The sequence below is a fragment of the Caretta caretta genome, chromosome 1 (assembly GCF_965140235.1).
Source record: "Caretta caretta isolate rCarCar2 chromosome 1, rCarCar1.hap1, whole genome shotgun sequence".
In the NCBI taxonomy this organism is placed as follows: Eukaryota; Metazoa; Chordata; order Testudines; family Cheloniidae; genus Caretta; species Caretta caretta.
The window spans coordinates 300,555,154-300,573,844 of NC_134206.1; the positions used below are offsets into that span (position 1 = coordinate 300,555,154).

An 18,691-nucleotide genomic window follows, 5' to 3' on the forward strand; every position below is an offset into this window, starting at 1 on the left:
TGGAGTTTCAAGTCTCTCCATTCTCTCCTGTGGACCAGACTACATTCCCATAATGCACAACGGTCTCCCCTCTGCCTAAGCCAAATGGTGCATCCTGGGTGCCCCACCCTCCTTCTCTCCCTACATTGCACGGAGCATGGGACATGCTAGAACAAAGCCCACAATGGCTATTTAGGGCTTTGTTAAAGGTCATGACTTGCACTAAGGAATGGGGAAAGTACAGAGAAAACCAGAGAGGAATGAAACTTGTTTCTGTAAGGAAAGGATGAAGTAGGAGTTTAAATCTTTCGAAAACACAATCATCTGTAAAGCATTTTTACATGCTGGAAAGAAAATAAGAGGTAGCCAAGAATCCGCTTAGGGCTGGACTCTAAGGATTTTGCCTGAGTAAGGGTAGCAATTTCTGACCATTAATTGCATATAGTTAAAATGAGACAATCAAGCATAGTGAAATAAGGTGATACACCAGTATTCATGTTAACACAAATATTCCAGCCAAATGAACCACTGAAATGGCTGCAGAGGTTGCTGCAGACTGGTGCATATGGCAACAGACATTTGTTTACACAAAACATTTTTTTTAAATAGTTTTATCATGCCTCAGCATTTCATGTTTAAGATGCATGCTTATGTCAGAGTTTTCAGCATTTTTAGTCACAAAATAAATACAATGCATTGAACTTGGTATTGTAAAAAATGGTCTTCTTAAAAGATACTGCTGAGCTGTTATTTCCTAAATGTAATCTCTCTTTGACATTACCATAAGGTACATACAGAATTTGAAAATGTTCCTACTTTTCCACTTGTTTTTCTCCCAGTAAGTTTACGTTTATTTATTTATATATATATATATATATATATATATATATATAAACACTGTCTCCTTGTGCTATAATACATCTATAAAGTTTAGTTTATGGTTAGTGCTTAAATTAACAAAATAGCTACATTTATAGAAATGTCACTCTAGGTATAAGTGATTTAAAACATCCAAGAAATAGAATAAGAAGTCGGTGTTGATATCAATACACGTATTTAAAAGACTAAATTAGTTTTGTTTATTCATTCAAGTGAGAGATTGCAGTCTGTTTTAAGGACAGATATGTTGGATAAGACTTTAGAGTATACATAATAGCTAGATTAGGATGCAGTGATGAGGTGCATCTTGGTGGTTGAAAAAAAGAAAAATGTATTTAGGCTGCACTTCTGCACTCTTGTAAGGGGACTGTTGCCCCCTTATTAACATTCAGTGTTTTGGTTGGCTAGCTCCCAGTACTAAAAGGGGAAGGTCTATGGGAAATCAGGACCCTGAGACTGACAGTCCCCAGGAACAATGGGGAGAGGCCAATGCTCCAGGTCAGCCTGAATGACAGGGCGGGCAGGCTAATTAGGGAGTCAGGAGGCCAGGGAGGTCCCGTCCTCCGTGTGAGCTGGGTTTGCCTGGGTCAGACAGAGTGGGGGCCGAGCTAAGGAGAAAGCTGGGGCCCAAGCTAAGCTGGGGAGCAGAGCTGTGCCAGATCCAGAGAGACCAGAAAAGCAGCCCAGAGAGAGCAGATCCTGTCCAGGGAGCAGAGCTGCAGCCCCAAAGCCAGAGGCACAGCCCGGAGAGAGTAGACTTGCCCTGGGAGGAGAGCTGCAGCAAACAGAGCCAGAGGGGCCAGAAAAGCAGCCCACGAAGCAGGTCAGTGCTGGGAGCAGAATCACAGAAGCAGCCTGCAGAGCAGACCTGTCCTGGGAGCAGAGCTGCAGCAACCAGAGCCAGAGGGGCCAAAGAAGCAGCCCAGGGAGCTGGAGGCAGAGCAGCAGCAGCAGTGCAGAGACAGAGTGGTGGAGCTGGGGCTGGAGCAGTCCGGAGCTGGGTGAGGTGAGCAGCTGGGGAGACCAAGGGGGACCCTGGACAGCAGGCCCAGCACAGGGAGACACCTCAGCCAAGAGGCTCTGCAGGCCAGGCTTGGATCGTAACCCTGACAGGGTGGGGGCAACACTGGGAAGAAGGGTCCTACCACTTAGAACCTAAGAGCGTGTGGCCACCACCAGAGCAAGTGTCCAACCCACAGCATCCCTGCAGCACAGCCAGGGCCTGAGAGGAAGGCCTGGGACTTACAAGGAACAGACTGTGAACTGCCCTGACATTCCAGAGACACTGTTTGTGATGTTCCCTGCCACAGAGCGGGTTGATGTGCTCCCTTTAACCTTTCTCATTTTTCCTTATTCTGTTTAAAATTAATTGTTGATTAAATAACTTGCATTTGCTTTGCTTTAACTTGTATGTAATGGTCAGTGGGTCAGAGAAGTGCCCAGTGCAGAGAGAGTACCCCGGTGTGGGGACACCCTAACCCCTGTCCTAGGTGACCACAGCAGGGTTGGGGGTTGAACCCTGCAGGAATCCTGGGCCCAGCCTTGTTGGGGTTACGACGACTCTGCCAGACAGGAGAGTGGAAGGGGAGTCCTCAAGGGCAGGGAGGCTACTGGGTAAAGGAAGTGGGAGTGAGGACTCAGATCCTTTCGCTAGCCCACTTCACTGGGGTAGTGCAGAAGCCAAGAAAGTTCCCCACAATAGCAGGACTGTTCCCCCACTTTCACTCTCCCTGTCCTCCAACCTCATCTCTATGCTTAGCCTCCCTCCTCTCCTTGTCCTTTCCCTACTTATCTTCATTCCGTCCCGCACAATGTACTGTTCCTTAATTTTTTTTCCTATTCCCATCCTTCTAGTAACTCCTCCCCTTCACTGTATCTTATTCTAATATTTTGTATGTAGAACTAACATGATATTTGCCTGTCATCATTCTGCATGGATGCTACATCCACTTCCCACTACCTATTTAAGCTGCCTCCTTTAAAAGACCGTGGGATTCTCAGAGTTTCCAGCAGCAAGCCATAGCCAGATCTGTATTTTATATAGGGCTGAAGTAAGTCCCAAGGTAAAGTTTCAAATCACTGGAACTTTGGAAGGTAGAGAAGAGTAGGCTGTGGCTAAATTTCATGCAGATTGAACACAGCACCAATACAAGCAAGTGAATTCATGCTAGTTAAGCTTAGCTAAAGTTCAAGAATATCATCTTAAAGAGAATGGCCCAGTGGAAGGTAATAACGGTCATCTGAGACATCCAAAAACAGGGATGCAATATTTACTCCCCAAAATTAAACTTACAAAACCAGTTTGTTTTTCCTATGCAAGTTGTGCCTTTAAAGACTCTTCTTTTGTTAGTTAGCAAAAAGTTATCTTTCACTGAGAACTTGAAAACTGTTAAGAAGATCATAAATATAAATGGACAGAAACATGTTGACCCATATAGAAGAACAGATATTTCTATCTATAGTCTGACCTGCACAGTTCACTAACTATTCAAGGTGATTTAGGAAGTGATCCAATCCTCCTGTAGAAACAATGGAAGTCTCTCTGATTGTAAGAGAAGAAAAATGTAGCCCTTAACAGGACTTCCAAAATCCCTTGGTAATTGAAATAATGCATTGCCATGGTTTTAAACAATATGAATATATTTAGGCTTTTTAGATTCTGTCTCTTTAAACCACCACAGAAAACACCGTATATGCATTAGTGAAGTCTTAAGACAAAAAGTGCATTCATCTGTTTGTGGATGCTAATTCCAGAAGAAATAGAGATCAGCTATGTTAACAGCAGATTATTTCTGAATTGTATGACAGCTCATTTTCCCTCTGCCATAGACACTACAGATTGTACCCAAATCCCATCTTCTGTCCCACCTCATAATAAGGTGATTCATTTCAACAATGGAGTCACTTCACCTCCCTCAGTGTCAGGTGCTGTGTGTGTCAAATATCAAGTAACTGACAGTGTCTCTGAATACCCACGACAATGTCATGATTCATTCACGGTAAGTCGGCCAGCTTTCCAAAAATAGACAATACTGAAATTTAAGATAGATGACATTTAATTGTTTGTTTTGAGCAAGAAAAACTAAGAATAATCTTCATGTTGTTTTGTATCAGGCATATCTATGGAATAACTGGCTGTTTTTCCACATATGTGAAGACCAGTTGTATTATAATGAAGTTCAAATGCTCTGATTGGTCATTGGAGGAAGATACGGGGTGTTAAAAATGGTTTGACATCTATTCTCACTTAGATGCATGCCCTCAAACTTTTATAGTTCATGGAAGTTATGGATGTGCTTTGAATATTTACCCTTTGGAATCAAACTTGCAAAAAGTGAAATTTCAGGTCCCAGGATTAAAAAAGTCTAATGAATGTTTTGCACAGTTGTATTTAGACACCACACTAATCAGAAGCACATGCAGTTTGCAAGAACTGAAAGCACAAAGGTAAGCATGCATTTTTGCAAACAGGCTCAGCCCTCTTCTTTTTGAAAAATCCCTCCCCTCCAATGTCCTGAACAATGTCAAGCTCTGTGCAGTACTCCTAGATGAGCAGCGGAAAGCTCCACAAGATTCAAAATATGTAAGATGTTACTTGATTATATTGCTGGTAAATCTAAATTACATTTATACAATGAGATACAGCTTACTGAGTCAAATTAAAATGACAAGGAAAATGAACACTACTGATGAGGAACATCTGCCAAGTGATGTGTTACATTCCAGTATTGCCTAGGTATCCTTAGCTAAGGTGTATCTGATCATCACAGCATTCCTAAAGGACTTCAGTGGTTGTTGTAAATTATGTACAATGTTTAGGGCCAAATTTTCAAAAGAAAAAATCCTACAAATTCTCACAAATTGTGAGACTATAACAGTTAGCTGAGCACAGTAAACATTAAAAATACATAAAGTCTAAAGTACTTCAGTTTTTTCTTTGTATATGAAACATTAAAATTTACACGTTGCTAGTCCCTACTCTGCAGCATAGTAGGAATCATTCTGAAAGCTCTTAAGAGCAAGACTGATGTTATAGGTCTTTCCCTAAATCCTGTTTAAGTCTTCGCAAATGTGGGTGGGGAACGTGATTGTTGTTGTATACTTGTTTCCTACCCTCAGTCTTCACAAGAATAATCAGACTGGTATATGACAATGTTGCAACTTGCAGATATACTACCAGATATACTACCTGACAGTGACTGGGGACACAGAGTCCACTAACTTCTTACCTGACTGAAAAATATATCCTCTTCCCCTAGAAGTAAAAACCCTGGCCTTCTTTATGATGGTCTGAAAGATGGGTTGAACTGCAATAACCTGTCCTCTGACAAATCTGGAGTCTTGGTCTCTGCTAAAGATTTGAAGATCGCCTCTAGCAGGTACAAACAACAACTTATAGTGATAAAATGGAGGCCTCAAAATTATTTTTTTTTTAAGAGCAATCTCAGCCTTTAGTTCTATGGATTTTCCTTTGCTGAATATCTTCTTATGATGAAATAAATTACTTATTTGGTGATACAGAGTTTGGTTGCATTAATCCACAAGGTTGATGCCAGAACCAACTTACCTGGTGCAATAGTACATCGTAGGTTGTTGAGCAATCTGCCTGGAACAATCTGCCTTTTCACCCAGATCTGTGCAACATTTCTCAACCTAAGAAATGACCTGGTAATACCTGGGACAGCTTGCAAGTTCCAGAAAGAGGAGGGTAACATTAAGAAGCTGTGGCTTTGGCATGTTACAAATAGAATGTTTGTAGTACTCATTATATCAGCCCACATCTCTTTGTTGTTGCTAAATTATTAATTCTTCACACATTTGGGTGTAGGAATCATAGAATCATAGAATATAAGGGTTGGAAGGGACCCCAGAAGGTCATCTAGTCCAACCCCCTGCTCGAAGCAGGACCAAATCCCAGTTAAATCATCCCAGCCAGGGCTTTGTCAAGCCTGACCGTAAAAACCTCTAAGGAAGGAGATTCTACCACCTCCCTAGGTAACGCATTCCAGTGTTTCACCACCCTCTTAGTGAAAAAGTTTTTCCTAATATCCAATCTAAACCTCCCCCACTGCAACTTGAGACCATTACTCCTCGTTCTGTCATCTGCTACCATTGAGAACAGTCTAGAGCCATCCTCTTTGGAACCCCCTTTCAGGTAGTTGAAAGCAGCTATCAAATCCCCCCTCATTCTTCTCTTCTGCAGGCTAAACAATCCCAGCTCCCTCAGCCTCTCCTCATAACTCATGTGTTCCAGACCCCTAATCATTTTTGTTGCCCTTCGCTGGACTCTCTCCAATTTATCCACATCCTTCTTGAAGTGTGGGGCCCAAAACTGGACACAGTACTCCAGATGAGGCCTCACCAATGTCGAATAGAGGGGAACGATCACGTCCCTCGATCTGCTCGCTATGCCCCTACTTATACATCCCAAAATGCCATTGGCCTTCTTGGCAACAAGGGCACACTGCTGACTCATATCCAGCTTCTCGTCCACTGTCACCCCTAGGTCCTTTTCCGCAGAACAAAAGTAGATTACCTCTAGAGCAGTGGTTCTCAAAGCCGATCCACCACTTGTTCAGGGAAAGCCCCTGGCGGGCCGGACCAGTTTGTTTACATGCCACGTCCGCAGGTTCGGCCTATTGCGGCTCCCACTGGCTGCAGTTCACTGCTCCAGGCCAATGGGGGCTGCGGGAAGCAGCGTGGGCCAAGGGACGTGCTGGCTGCCCTTCCCGCAGCCCCCATTGGCCTGGAGCGGCAAACCGCGGCCAGTGGGAACCATGATCGGCCGAACCTGCGGACACGGCAGGTAAACAAACCAGTCCGGCCCACAAGGGGCTTTCCCTGAACAAGCGGTGGACTGGCTTTGAGAACCACTGCTCTAGAGAAACTTTGGGGTCTTAAGACTTTAAAAGTCTATTTAAATTTGTATTAGGGTACTATGAAGTGGATAATTTCTATTGAAGGAGTACTCAGTGTTGTTTCTAACATGACAGATGACATAGGGAGGTGCCACAAGTACTCCTTTTCTTTTTACGTGGTCTCGTGCATCTTTTGGAATCTTCTAAACTAGTACACACTAAGGTTTGGTCCACATTATCCCTGTTATTTAGGCAAAACTATCCAGCCATAGTGACCTAGTCAATGCCTTGTACACAGGCCAATCAACAAAATCTGCCGCTCTAGGCAACACATCACAGGGCCACCCCCTATGCCACTCAAATTTGGCACCTCTCCATCTGGGCAATAAATATACCTGCCAACTATGGAAAACCTACAATATTGTACAATTGAAACAGACTGCCTAAGGATGTTGTGCAAGCTCCTTTGTTGGAGATTCTCAAAAGGAGGTTGGATAGCCATCTGTCTTGGATAGTTTAGACATAACAAATCCTACATCTTGGCAGGGATTAGTCTAGATGATCCTTCTAATCCTATGATTCTATGTGATCATACTCTGTTTTGATTGGAATAGGTATTTTCTTTTTACCATTTAAAGTATTAAAAAAAAGTTTAACTGGTTTCTAACAAATAAGAAAGTATCATTGAAGGCGATAGCTTAAAAAGTACTGAAAATTTCAGTTCACTCTATATTATAACAAATTAGTTGCAAGACAGATCTTGATAAGTAGGGCGAACAGTCAAATTTCATATTACATCATATTAGTCATTATGTCAGTTAGCTTTTCTGTATTTGATCATTTTCTGCATTCTGTATTATTTATTTTGAGGCCAAAATACTCCATCACAATTCATGGAATGGTATATTCTAATCAGATTTATTTTAAGTGCATCCTGGCACAGTCAGATTTTCTACTTTGAATTAAACCAACAGAAAAACAGATTTTTGTAACCTTTCCCATGTTTATTTAGGCATCCATCTTCTGACAAATGGACCCATATTTCAGTTTTGATATTTTTGCATAACACACAAACTTGAAGGTAATATTTTGCAGTGAAATGGTAAGACACTATTGCTATGCCAAAAACTGCTATATCATTCTTATCCACTTCTTCATATCACTTCATCACGTTCTTTGTACAACCTATCTGATCTAGAAGGCTGGCCATGTCTTTAGTGAACTCTAGTTTATTACTGTTACATTTTCTTATCATCTGGTCTGCAATCTAATCTTATACAGTAAACAGGGAATCCATTTCAGCTTATTCTAGTTCACAAAGGACAGAGTAAACATTAAGCCCACAGCAAAAATATTTGTGCTTCTGCTTTTCTTCCAAAGTGAATTTTAATTGTTAACTATGTCTGGGTTTTCACTCTGCTGTTAATTTGGGCTTCAGAAGCTATCCTATTGCCAACCAGTTCTAATTCAATTATTAATGGCCACAAGGAATGTACATCTCTCTCAGAAGTACAGAAAAGTCATGCTGTTGTGTACATTCCTTGTGGCCATTAATAATAATATATACATTTACTGCTTTACATCTCTCTCAGAAGTGCAGATATACTTTTATTTCCTCAACAAGGAATATAATTCTAATGACTGAGTTTATAGAGTACTCCCTTTAATATTTAATGCTCTTAAGCCTTTACTATTAAAAAAATTCTCTCCCCATTTTCATAGGAATTTAAAAGAGAATTAGGAAATCTCAAACACAGAGGATGCACTTAAGAATATTTGGCTCTTATGTAGCACTTTTCATCTTAGATCTCAAAGCATTTTTAAAAGTTTACATCAGTTTGAGGGATGTTGAGATATTGAGAGTTGAGCCCATTAATCCCCATTATTTTAATAAGCACTACCTCTCAAACAACAAAATATTTCAAAATAGAAGAAACTTAAAATGTAATATGTATTCCATTTTGCCAGATAATCAGTCTAGGTTTGTAAGACATAGGATGAATACATCTACAGTATTAAGATTATTATACCATAGCAAAATTTTAAAATATTAGGAATTCAGTATTATTGTCAGACTTCTACAAGATAACATTTAAAATTTCTATCAAAAGTAATCTGAAGTTTTTATTCCCCGAATCAAAAATGAAAAAAAAAAAGTCTATACTTACTTCTAATTTGCGGGGAAAAAGAGAAAAAAACAAGATATGCTTATTTAAAAAGCAGTGGGCCAAATTCCGTCCTCATTTAAACCCCAAAAAACCCAGTATGTGTCTAAAATGTTTCCGTGTACAAAGCCACATCCAAATTATTAAAACTTGTGAAAGATCAGAATGTAGATGCTTTCATGGTTAATTGACACACGTTATCCAACATTTACTTCTATGATTCTGTTTTCCTTTATTCGCTTCTCATTTTGTATTCTGAAAGGGAGAAAGGCAGCTTTTCAGCTGACCTAATGAAAACACTGCAACGACAAATGAGAAATCAACCTGTGTGCAGTGGAGTACAGCTGGAAAGAATGCTAATTCTCTGCTTCAATACTGCCTTCAAAGAGATTATTCAAGCCTCTCTCTGACATGGAACACAGTGATCAGCCAGCAATTGCTAGAGATGAAAATAACCTTTATCTGTTTTAACAAAAAGGTGAACTAAAAAAGCAATCAATCAGACATGCCCTGAATGTTTACTATTAGCAAAGAACAAAGTGACTTTATATAGTATTCAATATATTTCAGTGTTGGATTTTTTATGGAGTTTGAAATTATAAAGTTACCCTAACTTCTCTAAGTGGGGCAGAGGGGAGAATAAAATAAGCAATGAACAAAAATCTAGAGTTTAAAAGAGCCATTTTTACTAAAATCCAACATAAGCCTGGGAAATCATAGGGTATGTCTACACTATGAAATTAGGTCGAATTTATAGAAGTCGGTTTTTTAGAAATCGGTTTTATATATTCAAGTGTGTCCCCCCCCACAGAAAATGCTCTAAGTGCATTAAGTACATTAACTCGGCAGAGTGCTTCCACAGTACCGAGGCTAGAGTCGACTTCCGGAGCGTTGCACTGTGGGTTCCCGCAGTCTCTGCAGTTCCCGCAGTCTCCGCTGCCCATTGGAATTCTGGGTTGAAATCCCAATGCCTGATGGGGCTAAAACATTGTCGCAGGTGGTTCTGGGTACACATCGTCAGGCCCCCGTTCCCTCCCTCCCTCCCTCCGTGAAAGCAAGGGCAGACAATCGTTTCGCACCTTTTTTCCCTGAGTTACCTGTGTAGACGCCATACCATGGCAAGCATGGAGCCCGCTCAGCTCACTGTCACCGTATGTCTCCTGGGTGCTGGCAGATGCGGTACTGCATTGCTACACAGCAGCAGCAACCCATTGCCTTGTGGCAGCAGATGGTGCAATAGGACTGGTAGCAGTCATCGTCATGTCCGAGGCGCTCCTGGTCGCCTGTGTGAGGTCCATCAGGAGCACCTGGGCAGACATGGGCGCAGGGACTAAATTTGGAGTGACTTGATCAAGTCATTCTCTTTAGTCCTGCAGTCAGTCCTATTGAACCATCTTATGGTGAGCAGGCAGGTGATACAGATTGCTAGCAGTCCTATTGCATCATCTTCTGCCGAGCAGTCATGAGATGTGGATCGCATGCAGTCCTTCTGCACAGTCTGCTGCCAGCCAAAGATGTAAAAGATAGATGGAGTGTATCAAAACAAGAAATAGACCAGATTTGTTTTGTACTCATTTGCAAAACCCACCCCCCACCCAGGGGACTCATTCCTCTAGGTCACACTGCAGTCACTCACAGAGAAGGTGCAGCGAGGTATCAATCAGAGGCCAGACTAACCTCCTTGTTCCAACAATAACTTAGGTGCACCATTTCTTATTGGAACCCTCCGTGAAGTCCTGCCTGAAATACTCCTTGATGTAAAGCCACCCCCTTTGTTGATTTTAACTCCCTGTAAGCCAACCCTGTAAGCTGTGTCGTCAGTCACCCCTCCCTGCGTCAGAGCAACGGCAAACAATCGTGCATCTGAGTTGAGAGTGCTGTCCAGAGCCGTCACAATGGAGCACTCTGGGATAGCTCCCCGAGACCAATACCGTCAAATTGTGTCCACAGTACCCCAAATTCGACCCGGCAAGGCCGATTTAAGTGCTAATCCACTTGTCAGGGGTGGAGTAAGGAAATCGATTTTAAGAGCCCTTTAAGTCGAAATAAAGGGCTTCATCGTGTGGACAGGTGCAGGTTTACATCGATTTAAAGCTGCTAAATTCAACCTAAAGTCCTAGTGTAGACCAGGGCATAGTTTCAGATTAGAATCTTGAACACCCAAAAGTTCTGGAGGTTTTATCCTTTATAAAGACAAGGGCCATTTATAAAACTAAAATCCTGGGTTGGCTATCAAACGCCCACAAAGTGTGACAATGCAAGGATGAGGCATTTTGGCAGTCCCATTATGGGAATGGTCTGAATGGACCAAAGTCTGCACATACATCAAGATAGTGAATATAATGAAAACCTTGTCACTGAAATGCATCACTAGAAGATCAGTTGCCTACAACTTCTCCGTTTTTGCCTACATGAAAACCCTATCCTATTAGGAGAAAAGTATTAAAGCAATGCACAGTAAGTACAGTATACCATAGTGAATGCACTAATCCCACTATCAACCAACAAGATTTGGCCATAAACAGTGTTGTTAATGCAACGAAGTTTAACCCACAGTAATTAACCATTAGACAAAACCAAAACTATATGAGATGTAATCAAAAATACACTGGTTTTACTGAATATACCAAATAAAAAGATCTAATGATGACACGATGATACTACAAGCCGTAGAAATGCCCATAAATAAAAGAATGAATCCAGTGCCCTGTGAGGGAAGACAGTATCAAAGGGTAATTGTCAAGCTTCCCCATTCCCTCCTTGAGCATCATTCCTTAAGTAACTCTCTCTTCCCAATGCTCTGAGAAACAGGAGAGCCATATAGTGTGCCCTGAAGGTCAGCAGATATAGGCTATTTCATACCAAGGTTCCACCTGCTGGCAGAAACTAAGACTGCAACATAATTTAGTGTCTAATTACCCAACTGTGGCAACAAACTTACTGTGCCAAACAGTGGTCTTAATATTCAGTTTAGTTAAGGTCAGGGATTTTACACTCAAATTTTATTTAGTTCTCCTTAAACTTACTCTGCAAAGCTTCCAGCTTGTTGATCTCTAATATATATATTTGAGAGGAATTTAAGATATCTAAAAACTACAAATATAATAAACTAGGAAAACTAGATATTTGTACTTCTCTCTAGAGAATAGCATAGCCAGCTTTGTTAAATTCTTGTGATTAAACAGGCATTTACAACGCTATTATAGGGGATGTACATGTAAGCCACTGTCTGCCATTTACCAGACAGATCTGAGACCAGGACAAGCAATCCTGTGACAAGCATATCAGAATAAATAGCTTTTAAAACGTCCAGAGATTCTTAAATCATAAATATCTGACAAGAAAGAAAATATGGTACCAAAATTGAACGATAAACTTTTCAAGGGCAAAGCTGAAACTACGTTTATGGATTGCAGATAAACTTCTTCACAGAATTCAGAGTAACAGCCATGTTAGTCTGTATTCGCAAAAAGAAAAGGAGTACTTGTGGCACCTTAGAGACTAACCAATTTATTTGAGCATGAGCATCCGATGAAGTGAGCTGTAGCTCACAAAAGCTCATGCTCAAATAAATTGGTTAGTCTCTAAGGTGCCACAAGTACTCCTTTTCTTTCTTCACAGAAGTTTCTCATACTAACTTTTGATGTGCATTGTAACATATGGGTACAATCCTGCTTAGGTTATTTTACCCCACAAGTTTACTGTGTCAAACAGTGCCTGACATAATTTGATGTACTTTATTTCCCCAGATTGTTTGGAGGATTGTAGTCTACTGAGCCATTTCATAAGCTGAGGAAGGGAAGCAAACTCAACTATCAAGTCCTTTTTAAGGCTCTTTTCTTTGGGACATGGTTTCTTGCTTGTATCAAATATCATGAATAAAGTAACTCATCTGATGAATGTGGGACACAGTCCTCCCAGGCTTTTCCCTACCTCAACCAGCCAGGGGAAGAGGGACACCCTTCCTTTATGACCCCTGGACCCAGCTTCTGCTTCCATATATACCCCGCCCAGCCATACGTTGGGTAGGGTTCCCTTAATTCTTTCCATGCTGCTGCTGTTCCTTGACAAAAGGACATTATGTTGTCCAGAAATTGAAACTCACCAGTGTTTAAACCAAAAACCTAGGAACTGCCATGCTGGATCAGACAGCAGTACATGATGACCAGTTTATTGTCTTAGATAGACAACAGATGCTATATAAAACCCCTAAAATGGAGAACTATATAATAATGTTCCCATGGAGAATTTTCTTCCAAATCCCAGGCCATTGGCAGTTAGCTTATCTCTTGATGCTTCAGGTTTTTTCTCTCTCATGCATTTTTATCCAAGTGTGACAGGGTCAGGCTGGATGGCTACAGGAGAGTGATAGAAGGCATATATTAGCCCCAGGTTAAGCAGGTCCCTTTTCCCTGGGTAAAACAACAGGGACTATTCCAGAACACTCAGGAACTTTCTAGAACTAATGAAGGCAGGCAGGCTAATTAAGACACCTGTAGCCAATTGGGAAGCTGCTAGAATTAATGCTAATCAGGACACCTGGTTTAAAAAAAGGCTCTCACTCCAGTTAGTGAGGTGCACACAAGGAGCTGAAAGTGAGAGGGCATGCTGCTGGAGGACTGAGGAGTACAAATGCTATCTGGCATCAGGAGGAAGGTCCTGTGGTGACGATACAAAAGGTGTTGGAAGGAGGCCATAGGGAAGTAGCCCAGGGAGTTGTAGCTGTCACAGAGGTGTTACACAAAACACTATAGACATCTGTGATCCACAGGGCCCTGGGCTGGAACCCAGAGTAGAGGGTGGGCCTGGGTTCCCCCCATCCCCCTAACACCCTAGTGGATACAGGAGGAGTTGACTTGGACTGTGGGTCCCACCAGAGGGGAAGGTCCCTGGCCTGTCCCCCGACCCACTAGGTGGACTAGCAGAGACTGTGGGGATTGTTCTGCTTCATCTTCCCCATACTGGCCAGTGATGAGGTTAGCTAAGTGAATGGCAGTATTTGACTGAAAAGCAATTATGTCATTTGGCATGACCACAGTTATGCAGAAAATGAGAAATGTCTGCTTGACACCTCCAATAATTATACATGCAGATCTCTTACACAGAGTACACCAACCTACTAGTGATTAGCAGTTTGTTTGTGTCCCTCCCCAATATTTAAATATGAATTAGTCCACACAGATGAATTAGATGGTTTATAAAAAGAAAAGGAGTACTTGTGGCACCTTAGAGACTAACCAATTTATTTGAGCATGAGCTTTCGTGAGCTACAGCTCACTTCAACAGCTCACGAAAGCTCATGCTCAAATAAATTGGTTAGTCTCTAAGGTGCCACAAGTACTCCTTTTCTTTTTGCAAATACAGACTAACACGGCTGTTCCTCTGAAACCTGTCATTATAGATGGTTTATGTGACTGTGTATTCAGCTGACGACATTTTTTACATCTGTTGTACTGCAACTTCCACTTATGATTTAGTGGTGAGGTCAGCACCAATAACAATATACAAAACGATTGAGCCAACTCTTTCTCTCTACTGCCTTAAATCTGGCACTATATTCTTGAGCTATCTTGTCATTTACAACTTTGATTCTGTGAAGTGCTCAGTACCTACCAAGCATTCTGAACTTCTGTTCACTTAAAGGAAGTTGAGGGACTTGACAGTTCTCAGAAGTGCTCAGGATTGGTCCCACTATTCTTGCACAACATTAGTGTCATATTCACACAGTTGCCCAATCCATTGTTTTTCCTGATAGAATACAAATTTTTAGCCCTTTATCCATCCACTAGCAGCCAGAGCAGAGCTGACCATGCGGTGATTGGTCTCATCTAAGGAGCTGGAGGGCTAATTCAGCCTGGCTGGAGAAGTTTCCCAGCAAAACTCTACAAACTGGGAATCATCAGTGGAGAAGGAAAATCCCAGCTGAGGATTTTGCTTTCAGGTCCCTAGAGGCCAGTTCTCAGGGGGAACCCTGCATGCAGGCCTGGGACTCACCAGCTCCCCACACAGCCAATCCTGCCCTTGCCTTGGCTGGCTCCAGACTGACTCAAAAAATGGCTTCTCCCCTTTCCTGAGCTCCCTGGGAAGGGCATCTCACTCTCTATTGGTTGTCGGGCAGACTCTGAGTTTGCCTTGACTCCCCCTCCCTACCAGGGACAGGGTGCCTCCCTCTGAGCTGCCAGCAGACAGAGCCCCAGGAATCTAGGTAATCTTCTTGGCAGTTACATGGGGTAAACAGTGAGATGGCAAAATGCGCAGATGATACAAAATTACTCAAGATCATTATGTCCAAAGCAGAGAGCAAAGAGTTACAAAAGGATCTCACAAACTGACTGAGCAACAAAATGGCAGATTAAATTCCATATGATAAATGCAAAGTAATGCATATTGAAAAACATAATCCCGACTATACATACAAAATGATGGGGTTTAGATTAGCTGTTACAACTCAAGAACAAACTTGGAGTCATTATGGATAGTTCTCTGAAAACATCTACTCAGTGTGCAGCAGCACTCAAAAAAGTGAACAGAATGTTGGGAACTAAAAGGGATAAGATGACAGAAAATATCATAATGCCTATACATAAATCCATGGTACACCCACATCTTTAATACTTTGTGCAGATCTGGTTGCCCCATCTCAAAGAAGATATATTGGAATTGGAAAAGGTACAGAGAAGCACAAGAATGACTGGGGGTATGGAACAGCTCCCATGTGAGGTGAGATTAAAAAGATTGGGATATTTCACCTTGGAAAAGTGACTACTAAGGGGTATATGATAAAGGTCTATAAAATCTTAACTGGTGTGGAAAAAGTGAATAAGGAAATGTTATTTACTCCTTCACATAACATAAGAACTAGGGGTCACCCAATGAAATTTACATGCAGCGGATTTAAAACAAAAGTACTTCACATAACACACAGCCAACCTGTGGAACTCCATTCCAGGAGATGTGAAGGCCAAAACTATGACAGAGTTCTAAAAAAGAACTAAAGTTCATGGAGAATAGGTCCATCAATGGCTATTAGCCAGGATGGACAGAGATGCAACACATGCTCTGCATGTTCCTAGCCTCTGTTTGCCAGAAGCTGGGAGTGGAAGAGAGGGGATGGATCACTTGATGACTGCCTGTTCTGTTCATTCCCATTGAAGCATCTGGCATTGGCCACTGATGGAAGACAGGATATTGGGCTAGATGAACCATTGGTCTGACCCAGTATGGCTGTTCTTATGTGCTAAGTAATTTATAGTATTTTTTCAATATTTGGTTTTATTATTTCATACTGGGTTAGATTGATCATAAAACAGAAGTCACATGTTATGCGTTCCCTTACTGCGTCTGTCTTATTTGGTTAGCAAGTTGCAGGACATCCAGAAGAAGTTGTTGGAAAGATGCAAGTTGGAGATGACCAAGAGAGACTTGAGTCTCAACAATAACAGATTAAGCGTATAGTGAAATAGGGAGGACTGAGGATGGAGCCCTGGGTGACAATCATAGAAGGAGGGTAGAAGGAAGAAGAGGATCTACTAAAGCTAACACAGAAGATGTAATCAACTAAATAAGAGAACCAATAAAGGAAAGAGTCACAGAAAGCCAGGGATGAGAAAGCATCAAGAAGAAGTGGGCGTTTCGGGATATTTATGGAAGATTGACAAGAATGAATATAAAGAAGTGACCCTTAGACATAGCAAGAAAAGAAGCCATGAGTCACTTTTACCAGGGAACAATTCCTTTGGTGTGGAGCTGGAGAAAGCATTCTAACTGCGATTAGCATGCAGAAAGAGTCTTTCCTTCTTGAAGTATGTGTTTGCAGTAGATTGCCCAAAAGTAGAGCTGATTCAATAATGGCAATAAAGTAGATGACTTGGTGTCTGCTGAAGATTGGGGCTTAGATGAGAGCTCGCTTGCTGCAGCTCTGTTTGGCTAAGACAAACTAATGTCTACAAATTGCTCAAATCTGCCATCAGAAGTGATAGGAATAGTCCCTGCATTTATGACCAAGAGGTACACGACCACCACTTGAGATACAATTTGCAATTCAAGTCTTTTGACACATCCTGGGCTGTTATTGTAGTCTTCGATAGTAACTGTAGCAAAAGATCTCTCATGTCCACCCACACCTGGAACCAAAATGAGCTGTCACTCAGAGTAAATTAAGAACATACTAGATCTACACAATGGCAAACACACAGTTAAGTATGTTGCCAATTATGATGCTATAAACATCAACTGAGTTAGCACCCTTAGTGAGATAAATGGAGAGGGTTACACCTTTTAGAGCTATTGTTTTATGCACTCTGAAGATTCAGGCATCAGACTTGTGCATTATTTGCACATGGTTTGCATTTTCAACATCTTTAAAAAAATAAAACAAGGATACTGAGAATCTGGAGCACAAGCAGTCGTTGTGGGAGTGGTGTAGTAAGCCATACTGCTGAACACTGTCCCAGTTAGTTCTTACTTCTGCCCTGGTAAGCCAGGTTCAGAAAAGAACAAGGCCTCAGTTGCAGCTTGCTGAAGCCTCAGCCAAAGGAAAAACAACACACACACACCCCAACCAATACAGGGTGGCTTCCTTCAGCTCCAAGAAAGGCCTCAACAAAATAGTCTTTACTGCAGTTTGCTTTTCTGGTATAATCCTTCTGTGTCAGTTAGACAGTAAATTCCCAGTTGGTTTGTCTGTCTGTCCATCCTGGCTTCCTTCCTTCCAGGCCTGCAGGTTGATTCAGCAGCCTCCTAGGCTAGAAGGAAGTATGACATCACTTCTCCCTCCGCTCTACAAGCCCCTGCTGCTTCTTATGTCTTCTGCATTTAGCATTCACAACTGCCAGCTCCCACTTCCAGCAACCTAAGTGTACATCTGCTCAGGGATAAAACCCCTGCAGCATGGTCGTGGTGGGTCAGCTGACTCAGGCTCATAGGGCTCGGGCTACAGGGCTACAAATTGCTGTGTAGATGTTCGGGCTCAGCGACCCTCCAGCCTCGCAGGGTCCCAGAGCTCAGGCTTCATTCCAGACTAAACATCTACACAGAAGTTTTTCAGCTCCAGAGCTCAAGTATGGAGATCCCAAATCAGCTGCCCTGGGCCAGCTACATGCTTTTCATCTCCATGTAGACATACCCTAAGAGGTCACCTATGTCAACACCATGCACCCCACCCCACCCAGCTCAAGCCTGGAAGCTTTGGTAATTATTATGGTCTAGGTTTCCCTTCTCAGCCTTCTGCCTCAGCCATGCATGGAACACATTCTCCCTATCACAAGTACCATAGCGGCATTCTAGAAGCTGGGATACATGGGAGCATGGGGACGCTACAATCACATGCCTAGTGGGTATGGTGATGAAGAGGATCTGTTACTTTATATGCCACTGACAGTGTTGCCAGCTCTCCCAACTTTATCAGGAGACTCACCATATTGGAGGGCTTTCTTAAGGTCCCAGCTCCTGGAGATAGTGTAAAATTCTCTGCTTTTCATCCCCTCTGCCCCCCAAGCATGTTTCCAGCTTTAATGGTTGGGGAGAAAATCTTGAAAATATGATCCCAGCCCAATGGAGGCTCAAAAGTCAGAAGGAAAATAAGATGACAAACTTTATTTTAAAATTTTGAGATTTTTAAACTAATCTTATGATTTGACCCTGATTCATTATTTTTGAACACTTCATGTTGGCAATACTGGGAATTCTCATTACACAAGGAGGATCCTCAGCTGGATACGCTGGTTTTACGGCTACTTTGTGCCACTACAGTACTGTAAAAGCAAGCATAGAATAGCCAAGAATCTGCCCTCAATAACCTATTTGTTGTAA

The 18,691-nt window shown here is 42.0% G+C and overlaps 1 protein-coding gene and 1 long non-coding RNA gene across 2 annotated transcripts in view; one reads left to right on the top strand and one right to left on the bottom strand.

The window, feature by feature from the left end:
* The window catches only part of CNTN1 (contactin 1), a 448,663-nt gene that overhangs the window by 362,582 nt on the left and 67,390 nt on the right, over positions 1 to 18,691 (bottom strand). The gene's annotated exons all lie outside the window — the stretch shown is intronic.
* On the top strand, positions 3,841 to 17,245 carry LOC125630311 (uncharacterized). Its single transcript, XR_007354624.2, has 3 exons — positions 3,841 to 3,857; positions 15,506 to 15,601; positions 16,240 to 17,245. It is a non-coding gene; the product is annotated as an uncharacterized LOC125630311 (long non-coding RNA).